Source organism: Lithobates pipiens, unplaced genomic scaffold (genome assembly GCF_037356315.1).
Source record: "Lithobates pipiens isolate NorthernLeopardFrog02 unplaced genomic scaffold, aLitPip1_a1.2 Scaffold_1, whole genome shotgun sequence".
NCBI classification, from domain to species: Eukaryota; Metazoa; Chordata; class Amphibia; order Anura; family Ranidae; genus Lithobates; species Lithobates pipiens.
The window spans coordinates 188,595,239-188,608,639 of NW_027507685.1; the positions used below are offsets into that span (position 1 = coordinate 188,595,239).

General features: G+C 42.4%; 1 protein-coding gene across 5 annotated transcripts in view; it reads right to left on the reverse strand.

Moving 5' to 3' along the window:
- LOC143980810 (uncharacterized) overlaps nucleotides 1-13,401 on the reverse strand; it is a 79,853-nt gene that overhangs the window by 54,108 nt on the left and 12,344 nt on the right. For 2 of the 5 annotated variants that reach the window (XM_077479030.1, XM_077479029.1), the window contains exon 2: nucleotides 2,826-2,936. The exons of 1 other annotated variant lie outside the window; for it this stretch is intronic. The gene's annotated coding sequence lies outside the window, so the exon portion shown is untranslated. Of the gene's footprint in view, nucleotides 1-2,825; nucleotides 2,950-13,401 lie in introns of all 5 variants that reach the window. 2 more of the 5 variants (XM_077479032.1, XM_077479031.1) reach the window with 1 other exon arrangement.

Sequence of the window (13,401 nt, forward strand, 5' to 3'; positions counted from 1 at the left end):
CCAGAGAAGCATTTGTGTTTAGGTTCAGGTTCTTCTTAAACAAGACAAAGGTTCGGCTTAAACAATTACCAAGATTGGAGAAAGGACAAAAGACCTTTAACCTGATGTTACTATAAAGTTACTTGCTTATGTCAAATGCAGCCAAATCACTCATTTGTTGGAATAGCAGTTTGTTTTCTTAATTTCTGTAGCACCAATAAATAAAAGTTCCCAGCATGTCAGGCTACATAGAACCACTTCTATCAGTTGCTCCTCCCAAAGCAACTTTAATGTCCATTCTACAGTCATACAGGCAAAGACACTTGGATCCTTTTAGAGTGAAGCCACTTAACCCATTAGTACAGCCTTTCTCAACAATTTTATCCCAGAGGAACTCCTAAAATAATTTTCAGGTTTTGGGGAACCCTTACTAAAATTAATAAATCGAGGATCAGTGGCAAAATATCCTCTTACTCAGTTGATCAATACAAAGAATGCAATCCTTACAGTGGTGGTCAAAATGCCACCCTTAAGCTGGCCATACATGATTGGATTTTCATGTGAACACTTGTAGAAAAAATGACTTGTTAGAAGGTTCTCTCTTGCCACCATTGAGTCAACTAAATTTGTTCGAAAGCCCTTTAAAATTTCATTCAGATCTGCTATTTGAATGAAATCCCAGATACCGTATACCAAATAGGTTTCATTACAATACGTATGATTTTTCTTGAAGAAAAAAAAAACCACAATTTACATTCAGAATTTCAAGAAAAACTTTCCAGCATGCTCCTTTGAATTTCCTCATCACTGCCACTGAAAGTGAGCATGGATTTGACTCCAGTAACCATTAGATATGGTAGAAAATTTTCTGAAAACAAACAAACATTCTCTAACTAAATTCTACTGGTGTATAGCCAGCTTTACCAGTCACTAAAAATACAATTGATGATGGCTTTGCCAAGTGGTGTTGGTACTGGAACTATGAAGGTGCCGCCAATCAACCACAGTTCAAGAAACCCCTAACAACCTCTGGAGGAACATTAATATTCCATGAAATAGGGATTGGCAGCACTAATACGTTTGTGGATGGTGAATGGAAACCTTTACAAACAGAGAAAGAACATCTAAACTTCATACAGGAAGAACCCTCTTAAACTGAACCCAGATCTTCACGTTCTTACTGATGTACCATCATTCTATCTGAGAATTTTTTTCTTTACTATTTTGGACTTTATTCAGTTAGCAAAAGGCTTGGGTTATAAAATGATAGTCCAAGGCTTCTTTTATAAAATACAATGCTCTCAGAGACAAACTGGCAGTGCAGAGTATCAAATACCCTTAAAGAATTAAATAGGATTTCCTAAAGGGATTAGGTTTTGAATCAAGGGGACATATTTATATTAGTGCTATTATTTTTCTGGGTATAAAGTAGAAAAATCTGCGCTGCCCCAAATCTTAAAAATAAAAAATGAATATAAAAAGAATGTGTGAAAAAATTACTGAATAAATCAGTAATAATTTATGTGATTTAAGTTGCTAAAAAATCAAAAAATTGTGTATATAACAGTGTGTCAGGTGCCGCAACTTAAATAGCCTGAATATTCAGCTCATAAATTTGTGGAAATTAATCAAATTGCGCAAACCAAAAACGAATACAAAATTAAATACTGTGTGTATTCAAGTCCATTTGGTGCTTCAATAATTATTTAGTGATATTGAACCATCTGGATATAGCTTGAAACTTCTGTTGGATCTCTTTAGTAAGAGAGGCCACCTACCGGATCAGGTGGATCTCAAATTATAGAGATCAAACTAGCTCAGCAATGGGTTTTATCAGCCTGTGAGTATTTCTCCTGGGACACCTCTAGAGTCGGTATCCCTCCTGATACAGTGGACGGTAGTTCTGATGTAATGTTTCTTACACCAGCACTGACAGATCCTCACGTATGGTCCTCCACATTGGAATGTGTTTACCAGATAAGAAGAAAAAGAGGCTTCATGGTCCACTACCTCAGTTTAAAAGATTTATTGCAAGCTTAAAGGGTACTGACATCCACAAGCAAAAATATGATTTAAAACCGCTGCGGCACAAGCCAGCCAGCTGGTACGTGATGACGTCAAAGACTGGTGCTTCATCAGTCTTTGACGTCACCAGGCACCAGCTGGCTGGCTTGAGCAGTGGCTGTTTTAAAATGTTTTTTTGCATGTGGATGTAAATAAATCTTTTAAAACGGAGATACTGCACAATGGAGCCTCCTTTTCTTCTTATCTGGTGAACATATTCCAATGTGGAGGACCATACGGGAGGATCTGTCAGTGCTGGTGTAAGAAACATTACATCAGAACTACCGTCCACTGTATACTCAAAGGCTGAGTGACCCCTTGCTGAGCGAGTTTGATCTCTATTGTTTTTTTATCATATGTTCTCAGTGGCTCTATTAATATATATAATTCATTATAGTAACTTTTAAAATTATTACACAGCTAGTAAATGCTAGTAAATGAGTAGTTTGGAAATTGAGTTTACTATCAAATTACTCAAGAAAACTCATAATAAGTACAACAAAATACAAATACAAAATACAAATATTAATCAGGTTTTATCATATGTTCTCAGTGGCTCTATTATGGAATAATTAATTATACTAACTTTTAAAAGTATTACACAGCTAGTAAATGAGTAGTTTGGAAATTAAGTTTACTATCAAATTACTCAAGAAAACTCACAATAAGTACAACAAAATACAAATATACAAATACAAAATACAAATATACAAATACAAAATACAAATATTAATCAGGTTGAAATAGATAAAAAGTGTTGAGCCCTATGTGTAGGTAGGTACCTGATATCCTGGTCAATGCAGTAGGTGCGGATCTTAGGCTGTAAGAACTTTGGCTGACTCTTCTTGGAGGCTCTTCTGTCTTCTGCAGCTGATGGCACTGGGTCTAGACAGCTTTACAATAAAACTTGAGATGATAAAAGGGATATGTATATATGATTCAGACATGAAATGATAGATGGGAGGTGAATTATCAGACTAGATCATGTCACATGTCACTCATTTCTAATCTACTCACTGAAGCAATGACAAAATAACTGTAAATATTCGGTTGCGAAGGATGTTTTGAAGCCTTCATCTGCTGGGTGGGAACGCCAGTCTCCTGGGGCATTACTTTATGGGGTGCAGAGGCTACAACTGTCCGGTGAGGTTAAGGAGCCTGGCATGACTGGTGTTTAAGATGCGATAGATAATATGGAAATGTGGATTATTTTTACCAGATAGAACTATATATGTGCATGTCAACAAACCTGATAACTAATTTATCTTCTTGCGGCAAAATAGAACCAAAATAGTATAGTATTCTAATGTCACAGCTCTAGCAGTCAGTTTGTTTCATGTTGTCCAATGCAATATTGCTTTGGTTGAGATTTTCAATAAAACTCTGGGTTTTTCTTTAACTATTTGAGTGCAAACCTGTATGTTTCTCTTTACTCCCAGGCCATTTTTTTCAGTCACCCAGACATGCAACCAAAATGGTCTAAAAAGAAGAAAAAAAAAAACTGCGCAATTCATCTATCAAAAAAAACTAAGCAGCTATTCTCCTGGGTAACAAAATCACAATAAACAGCAATATCAATAAATAGAATCATGCTACAGCTTCACACTATACACAGTGCTTAATCATAGCTATGATTAAGCACTGTGTATAGTGTGAAACGCGTCAGTGCTTCTGTCTGTTCTGCTGTGACATGTATTTTTGATCCTGTTTTTTTGAATAAAAGGCAATTTTTGGAATGCGGCTGTCCAGAACTTCTTCCTATTTTCCATTGCTATATGCATTGCCAGCACCTGTGGCTTCTAAACTGGAGGAGAGGTTTCACTTTTGGCCTTGAACATGCTGCCTCCCTGCTTGTGCTAAGAAACCCTCTCTTCCCTGTTGCTACAATTTACTATTTACTATTAATAACTGCATAATTTACTATTGACTATTATCTACCATTGCCTATTAATAACTGCAGAATTTTGTGGATCTACCTTCTAAAAAAATACATTGGAAGTCCAAATACTGCTGTATACCATAGTCACAGTATATACCCCCTATCTCCCCATCCCCCCCTTCCCCCTCTTCCCCCCCCCCCCCCCCTTTTTGCTTGTTTCCCCTTCCCCCACCCCTGATACATATAACCCAGCAGCGCAACCAAAAAAATCTGTTTCTCTTACTTTGTATTCACTTTTGGCTGACCTACCTGGAGTGGTGATATTCCCTTCCCTGTGTTTATTAAGGTAATTCCATTAATAAACATACCAAGGATTTTACACTAGTAAGCAGTTTTGTACAGCTTGGTGGAGGCACTGTGGCACAAGGTGATGGATGGTGGTCACTGCCACTAAGAAGTGCTTCTATTTGTCACAAGGCGTGCAGATTCACCTATGGACATTTTATGCATCTTATTATTCCTAACTTTGAGTAATTAGCGCAATTCTATTTATTGATATGTCTGAATGATGCCTGCAGTTACAGGCATCATTCAGATATTGTTTTTTTCTGCCAGCGATTCCCTGCACAGTAAAAACAACTTGATTGTTTTTACAAGCGACGGGAGGGAAAGTCACCCCCCCCTCCCACTGCCCTCCGATGCTTCTGCCGTCTCGCCCCTGCGATTGGCCTCGGCAGATGTAAACACTGATGTCTTTTTGGCTGGGAAGCAGCGATTATTATATATTTTTTTGCTCCTCTGGCTTTTTCAACATAGAGGAGAGATCTGGGGACTTATGGACCCCAGAACTCGCTGTAAAGAGCACCTGTCATGCTCTATTCCTATTACAAGGGATGTTTACATTCATTGTAATAGGAATACAAGTGATAAAAAAATTAATAAATAAATAAAATAGAAAAAGTGAAAAAATATTTATTTTTTAATAAAATAAACAATTAAAAGAAAAAAAAATGAAAGCACCCCAGTCTCCTTGTGCTCACACACAAAAGCGGACGCAGATGTAGGTCGTGTCCGCATATGTAAACGGCATTCAAACCACGCATGTGAGGTATCACCATAAGCGTTAGAGTGAAAGCAATAATTCTAGTGCAAGACCCAACTGGTAAGCTGTAAACATTTTTAAAGCATAGTCTATAGGGATTTTTAAGTACCGAAGTTTGGCACCATTCCACAAGCATGCGCAATTTTAAAGTGTGACATGTTTACCCCACCACCCCCTATACACCCCACTAAATCCCTGTAGACCTCACTACCTCCTCTTTACACCCCACTACCCCCTCTCTACACCCCAAATAGATCCATGTACACCCCACTACCCACTCTGTACACACCAATAGATCCTTGTACACCCCACTAACCCCTTTTGAACCCCCACTAACCCTTCTGTGTACCCCAGTAGATCCATGTGCACCAACTACCCCCTCTGTACACCCTAATATATCCCTATACACCCCAATACCCACTCTGTGCACCCCAATAGATGCCTGTACACCCCACTATCCCCTCAGTTCACCCAGAATAGATCCTGTACACCTCACTACCCACTCTGTGCACCCCAATAGATCCCTGTACACCCCACTACCCCCTCTGTGCACCCCACTAACCCCCTGGGCACCCCAATAGATCCATGTACACCCCACTACCCCCTCTGTACACCCAGAATAGACCCTGTACAGCCCACTACCCACTCTGTGTAACCCAATAGATCCCTGTACACCCCACTACCCCCTCTGTGCACCCCAGTAGATCCATGTGCACCCCAATAGATCCCATTCACCCCACTACTCCCTCTGTACACCCCAATAGATCCATGTACACCTTACTATCCCATCTGTGCACCCCAATAGATCCCTGTGCACCCCACTATCCCCTCTGTACACCCCCAATAGATCCCTGTACACCCCACTACCTCCTGCACACTAGATCCCTGCACACTCAACTACCTCCTTTGTACACCTTAAAGCGGTAGTAAACCCGCAGAGGTTTTTTATTTTCATACCTGCAAGGGAAAAGGCATAATGAGCTAGTATGCACCGTATACTAGCTCATTATGAAATACTTACCTTAGAACGAGGCCCCCACATCTCGCCCGATGCATGCCAAGGGAGCTGACATGTTCCCTTGGCGTGTCTTCCGGGTATCGTGGCTGCGGCCACTCACAGTGCATGTGCACGGGATATTTCTTTCCTGACAGGGTCCGGCGTCTGCCGGACTTTCAGCCGAGAATCCCCTGTGCGCATGTGCTGCTGCAGTCAGCGGCGCATTGAGAGGGGAATATCTCCTAAACCGTACAGATTTAGGAGATATTTCTTTTACCTACAGGTAAGCCTTATTATAGGCTTACCTGTAGGTAAAAGTTGTAAAAAAGACTATACAACCACTTTAACAGATCCCCATACACCCCACTAATGCCTCTGTACACAACAGATCCCTGTACACCCCAGTACCTCCTGTTCATTCCAGCCCCACGAGTGCCCCCATAGCAAGCAGCTTATTATGGGGAAATTTAGCAGGGGGAGGATGCTGGTGGGGGACCCCAGAAAACAGTTGCACCCAGCAGGTAAGTATAACACGTAAAAGAAAAAATATATATATATATATATCTTTTTACAATCACTTGAAGCATTTGTCTTCCCCTGCCAGCAGTATATGGGACTCGATAACCCATGACCCAGGTAAAATAAGTATTGATATATTTCTAAAGGAGCTATTGACATGAAATTTTCACCGTAACAACCCATGCAACCCTTACATATTTGACCCCTTCGCAAAACATGACTTAGTACTTGGTGGCAAAACCCTTGTTGGCAATCACTGAGGTCAGACGTTTATTGTAGTTGGCCACCAGGTTTGTACACATCTCAGGAGGGATTTTGTCCCACTCCTCTTTGCAGATCCTCTTCAAGTCATTAAGATTTAGAGGCTGACGTTTGGTAACTCGAACCTTCAGCTCCCTCCACATATTTTCTATGGGATTAAGGTCTGGAGACTGACTAGGCCACTCCAGGACCTTAATGTGCTTCTTCTTGAGTGACTCCTTTGTTGCCTTGGTCGTGTGTTTTGGGTCATTGTCATGCTGGAATACCCATCAATGACCCATTTTCAATGCCCTAGCTGAGGGAAGGAACTTGTCACCCAAGATTTGACGGTACATGGCCCCATCCATCGTCCCTTTTGAAGGTTTCCTGTCCCCTAAGCGGAAAAACACCCCAAAAGCATAATGTTTCCACCTCCATGTTTGAGATGGTGTTCTTGGGGTCATAGGCAGCATTCCTCCTCCTCCAAACACGACGAGTTGAGTTTATGCCAAAAAACTCGATTTTGGTCTCATCTGACCACAGCACTTTCACCCAGTTCTCCTCTGAATCATTCAGATGTTCATTACAAAACTTCAGATGGGCCTGTACATGTGCTTTCTTGAGCAGGGGAACCTTGCGGGCGCTGCAGAATTTCAGTCCTTTACAGTGTAGTGTGTTACCAATTGTTTTCTAGGAGACTGCTGTCCCAGCTGCCTTGAGATCACTAACAAGATTCCCTCTTCTAGTTCTGGGCTGATCCTGTTGCATGGAGCCCCAGACCGAGGGAAATTGACAGTTATTTTGTGTTTATTCCATTTGCGAATAATTGCACCAACTGTTGTCACCCTCTCACCAAGCTGCTTGGCAATGGTCTTGTAGCCCATTACAGCCTTGTGTAGGTCTACAATCTTGTCCCATACATCCTTGGTCAGCTCTTTGGTCTTGGCCATGGGGGAGAGAATGGAATCTGATTGCTTCTGTGGACAGGTGTCTTTTATACAGAAAACAAGCTGAGATTATGAGCATTAGGGCATTCATTCCCTTTAAGAGAGTACTCCCAATCTTAGCTCATTACCTTTATAGAAGACACCTGGGGGCCAAAAAACTTTCTGACTGATAGGGGGTCAAATACTTATTTCACTCTTTTTTTTTTTATGTGTTTTTTTGGATATTTTTGTTGTTATTCTGTCTTTCACTGTTTAAATAAACATACCATTAAAATTAGAGACTGTTCACTTCTTTGTCAGTGTGCAAACGTACAAAATCAGCAGGGGGATCAAATACCTTTTTCCCCTCACTTTAAGTATGTTAAATGTCCAAAGTGACTAGGACTTCATGCGTTACCAGTAAACCACGATTATTGAAAAATCCAATTTCTAAATCTGAGGTAGCTAAAATGCAACAGATAGAAGATGCATCTTAATGGCTAATCAAGGCAAAAGCTGACGACGGCCATCTTGGCACACCCCTCACTACTCAGTGGCAAACTGATTTTATACTGAAATTTCACTCTGTTGTGTTGAAATAGTCTATTTCAGTATATAAGGTGAGTTTTTACACCCAGACAAGTCTTCAGTTAGACTATTTAACCACTTCAGCCCTGGAAGATTTTACCCCCTTCCTGATCAGAGAACTTTTTGAGATTCGGCATTACGTTGCTTTAACTGACAATTGCGCAGTCGTGCGACATTGCACCAAAACAATTGACTTCCTTTTTTTCCCCACAAATAGAGCTTTCTTTTGGTGGTATTTGATCACCTTTGTGGTTTTTACTTTTGCGCTATGAACAAAAAAAGAGCGTCAATTTTGAAAAAAAAGCAATATCTTTTACTTTTTGCTATCATAAATATCCCCCAAAAATATATATCATTTTTTTCCAGTCAGTTTAGGCTGATATGTATTCTACATATTTTTAGTACAAAAGACAACAATAAAAAAAACGCAATAAGCGTATATTGATTGGTTTGCGCAAAAGTTAAAGAGGAAGTAAACCCTGATGGGTTTACTTCCTCTTTTTTTCCCTGCAAAGGTAAAGCATAATGGACTACTATGCATCGCATAGTAGCTCATTATGTGTCACTTACCTGACACAGGAGCCAGCGAAGTCGCCGCTGATCCCTGTAGTCCGCCGCGTCCATCTTGCTGGTGGCGTCTCGCAGCTCCGACCAATGACAGCGGCGAAGCCGCGATGACGTCACTCCCGCGCATGCGCACGGGAGTCGCGTCTCGCAGCTCCGCCGCTGCCACTCGGCGAAGCCGCGATGACGTCACTCCCGCGTATGCGCACGGGAGTCGACAAATTTGGCAAATCCATTCTTGGATTTGCCGCATTTAGTGCGCATGCGTGCCGCTGTCTACGGCGCATGCGCCGTAGACAGCGGTGCCCATTTTCGGGCAAATATCTCCTAAACCATATAGGTTTAGGAGATATTGCTTGGACCTACAGGTAAGCCTTAATCTAGGCTTACCTATAGGTCCAAGTTGTTTGGAAGGGTTTACTTCCTCTTTAAAGCGTCTACAAAATAGGGGATATTTTTATGCCATTTTTTATATTATTATTATTTTTTTTATTAGTAATGGCAGCGATCTGTGATTTTTATTATGACTGCGACATTAATGCGGACAAATTGGACACTTTTGACACTATTTTGGCACCATTGTCATTCATACAACGATCAGTGCTATAAAAATGCACTGATTACTGTGTAAATTCCACTGACAGGGAAGGGGATCAAGGGGTTAAGTGTGTCCTAGGGAGTGATTCTAACTGTGGGGGGCTGGGCTACCACAGACATGACAGCAATCACTGCTTCCGATGACAGGGAGCAGTGATCTCTGTCATGTCACTAGGCAGAATGGGCAAATGCCTTGTTTATATGGGCATCTCCCCATTCTGCGGTTCCGTGACATGATCGCAGGACACCGGCAGACATTCGGGTCCTGCGGGCATGGTCACACTGTACGCAGTGGGCGGACTCCTGCCCACTAGCCCCGCCAATTAAAGGGGACATACAGGTACGCCCATTTGCCCACTGCTGCCATTGTGCTGACGTATATCGGCGTGCATCGGTCGGCAAGTGGTTGGCCATCGTCACTTTCTACCTGCTTGCCTGGGTTTAAGAAGATGTCTGCTGCTGGCTTCATGTTCTGTCAGATTAGGAAACCTATTGGAACGCATATCGGCCATGTTGGAATGCATGGCACAAGCGCAGTAAGCATTTTTTGCTCAGACTGTCACTCCTGTTACATTTTCTGATGGGTAGCAGTATTCTGACAGGACACTGGCTGGCTATTTTCCATTGCAATCACTGCTGTAGATTGACACAAGGACACACTGGTTCCATTTCCGGGCTTGATGACATCACTGAATGATGCATTTCGTTCACCAATCAGCAGACTTCTTCAGAGCAAGAAGGGGTTGATCAAATATTCCTTATATACCCTCTATTTATGAAAGTTCAAAGACTCCCTCCAGTGTTGATTTGTCCTCACAGCAGTTTTGAAAACAAATGAACAGCCTTGTATTTAAGTTTATCCATAATATCATAGGTTTCATGGGATCAATAGCCCCCTTATGTGGTTAGACATCATGTAACCCTCTATAACATTAGGCATGTCCCAAAGATCTTTATGACTAATAATAATAATAAATCTAGTGGGTAGATAATGGAGGTTTTTTCCCTTTAGAGGACATATTACAGTAGTTTTTTCAGGTTGGCATTCATAAATAATGTCCATAAATATCTCCAAAACTAAATGGTTAAAAACATCCAACTAGCCCATAGAATATTTCCATTATTGGCAAATTCACGCACAATAAAGGAAATTGTGTACAGTAGCAAGTTAATCCTCAAGAAACATTTTAAGATTCAACTTGGTGTTTAAGCCATCTGGTGTTAAAGTATTGAGGCTATAAATCCAGAAATTTTCTTTTTGCGTAATAGGACCCTTTCAAAATCCCTTCTTTTAGGGGGCAGATTAAGGGCAAAAATCCCCTTTATTCTCAAACCCTCTGGATTTTCCTGCATGACCTTAAAATGTTGAGCTAAGGGGTTCTCTTTTTTTCTCTCTTTTTCATCTTTACTGGGGGTCTTTTTATATCTCTCAGATGCTCCCTGACCCAGACCCTCAGTTGTCGTTTTGTCTTCTGTATATAAATTTTATTACAGGGACATTCCATAATATATATTACTTTGCTCGTAGAGCAATAAATCCTTTAATGTCTACCATCTGTGTCCTTCTCCCGTGCTTGTTCCTGCGTATACCTGGCCTGTTTGGCTCTGCTCATTCCTGATACCTTATTGCTAACCCGGTTTGTGACCCGACACTGCCTTTTGCCTACCATTCCAGTGCCTTCTCTGCTCACCTGATAAAGACCATGGCTTAGCCTTGACTTAACTCTAGATCAGATTCTGTACCTTTGTCTGATACCGACTTCTGCCTGCCTGACCACCTGAAACCCTGCATCCTCCTTCTCACCAGCTTGGTTGCTGTTTGCTGTCCTGCACCTGCTGCTGTGTGCCTGCACCTGCCAGTCCACCAGTCTGCCTGCTGTTCTGCACCTGTCGCGTGTATCTGCATCTGCCAGTCCATAAACCTGCCCGCTGCTTGGCACCTACTGCAAGTACCTTCTGTCCAAGATATACAACCAGACACCTGTACCACTTTATGCCCTGTTATATCCTGTCACCACCTTTAGGAGAAACAGGGATGGAGGCACATGGTTACACGTGCCTCATTTAAAGTCCCATTTACCCTTCCCATTTTATGTTCAGGAGAAATGGGACAGGAGATGTAAGGGAAAGCCCTCCCGTCAGCTCGGCCTCAATCAGATATGTGACAAAGGATGAATGAAAAGTACACATTCTTAATAAAAATATGCTGCCATCTACCAGGATGACGAAGATGAAACTAGGGTGGACATTTCAGCAAGACAATCATCCCAAACACAAAATCAAGGAAACTCTCAATTGGTTTCAAAGAAAGAAAATGAAGCTGCTAGAATTGCCCAGCCAACAACCTGACTTCAATCCAATAGAAAATCTATGGAACGAAGTAAAGATCAGAGTTCATAGAAGTGTGCCCGTTTCCTGAGAGGAAGTAGGTGTTCTGAACCCTGAACGTAGGATAAAGTCCACCTAAATGGTTGCGACCATAAACCATAAGTTCTTAAACAACTTGCGGGTGAGAAAACAGAAACAGTTACCCGAACATGACCAGGGTCAGGATACAGGCCCCAGCTGGAACCCCATACCCATAGGCATCATGGAGTATGAAATAGGCGCCAAAGGAATATCATACCATGGAGACTGCAGTAGTGATCAACCTTTTATGTTCCGCAAGCTGCGATCCAATTAGGTGAGTAGTGCAGAGCGATTCACAGAAGGGGAGGATCAAGATAATCTTAGGCAGGAAATTGCAATCGGCGAGGCGTGTGCATTGGTTGTAACGCGAGTGTGCAGACACACCCAAGGAGTCCACCCATTGTGCTGCATCCTTGAGGAAGTGTGCCTTTCCCTGATGGATAATCCACAACCATGCTGGATAAAGCATTATGTAGGGAAGTTGCAGGTCTTGCAGCCCTTTCTTAATGGAGAGGAATGTCGCCTTCTGTTTTTACATAGAGAAATCAGGGAAAATTGCGATGGTATTATCATTATAGGTGACCCACCCTTTTCCCCTAGCTGCTCTCATAACCGCCTTCTTATAATGGAAATGTAGCACTTTAATAAGTAGAGGGCGAGGTGGTGCGCCCGAGGGTAGTGGGAGTAAGGGGAATCTGTGCGCCCGCTCTATAAGTAAATAACGGCAAAAAAGTAGTAGCGTCAGAAGTATTCGTGAGCCAGTGTTCCATAAGGGTTTCACGGTTTCTCCCCTCCAGGAACCCCAGAAAGCCTAAATTGTTCTGCCACAACGGTCCTCTTGACTCTTGCACAAATCATTGACAGAGGCTTGCACAGGGCACATATCATCCACCAATACGCTGCTCACCGTTAGTAATCCTATGACAGAGATGGTGTACACCTTGCTTAAGAAACGTCAGGTCCATCCGGACCGAGACAATCTGAGTGGTAAGGGTTGCCTAGCAATGTTGGATGGCTTCCATAATTTGTGATAATGTGGGCTCTGAAGGAGCTTTAATGGGGCTTGTAACATTATGTGGCTTACGTGAGCATGAGCTGGGAGACCCTGGGGGCCGCGACCTGGAGCCAGTTGCAGCGCAGTCCATCCTCACTACTAGAGGTTCTGGTGAACACCTGCTGGCTCTTAGACTCCGCGCCCTGGGGAATCTTATACTTTAGCTCACAGTGGGATCCGTGTTGGTGCTCCAGTGGACCTTCTTTCCTGAACCACCCAGAGCTCCATCCGCAGCAGTCAGCCGTAGGGTCCACTACCTTAGTGGTGCACTCCTGACTCCAATGGTGTGCATCTGTCACCTGGTCTCAGGTGACCTGACAGTTTGATCAGCCATGGACCCGGCTAATGTGTCGCTACCTGCTGATGATCCATTACAGGGCATAGTCCGCAGACTCAAGACCCAGAAATCTAATCAGACTTGGGTGATCAGATTTCTCCAGAATTTGGCTTCCCACTTTGAGCAGCTTCAGGCTGCCTTAGGAA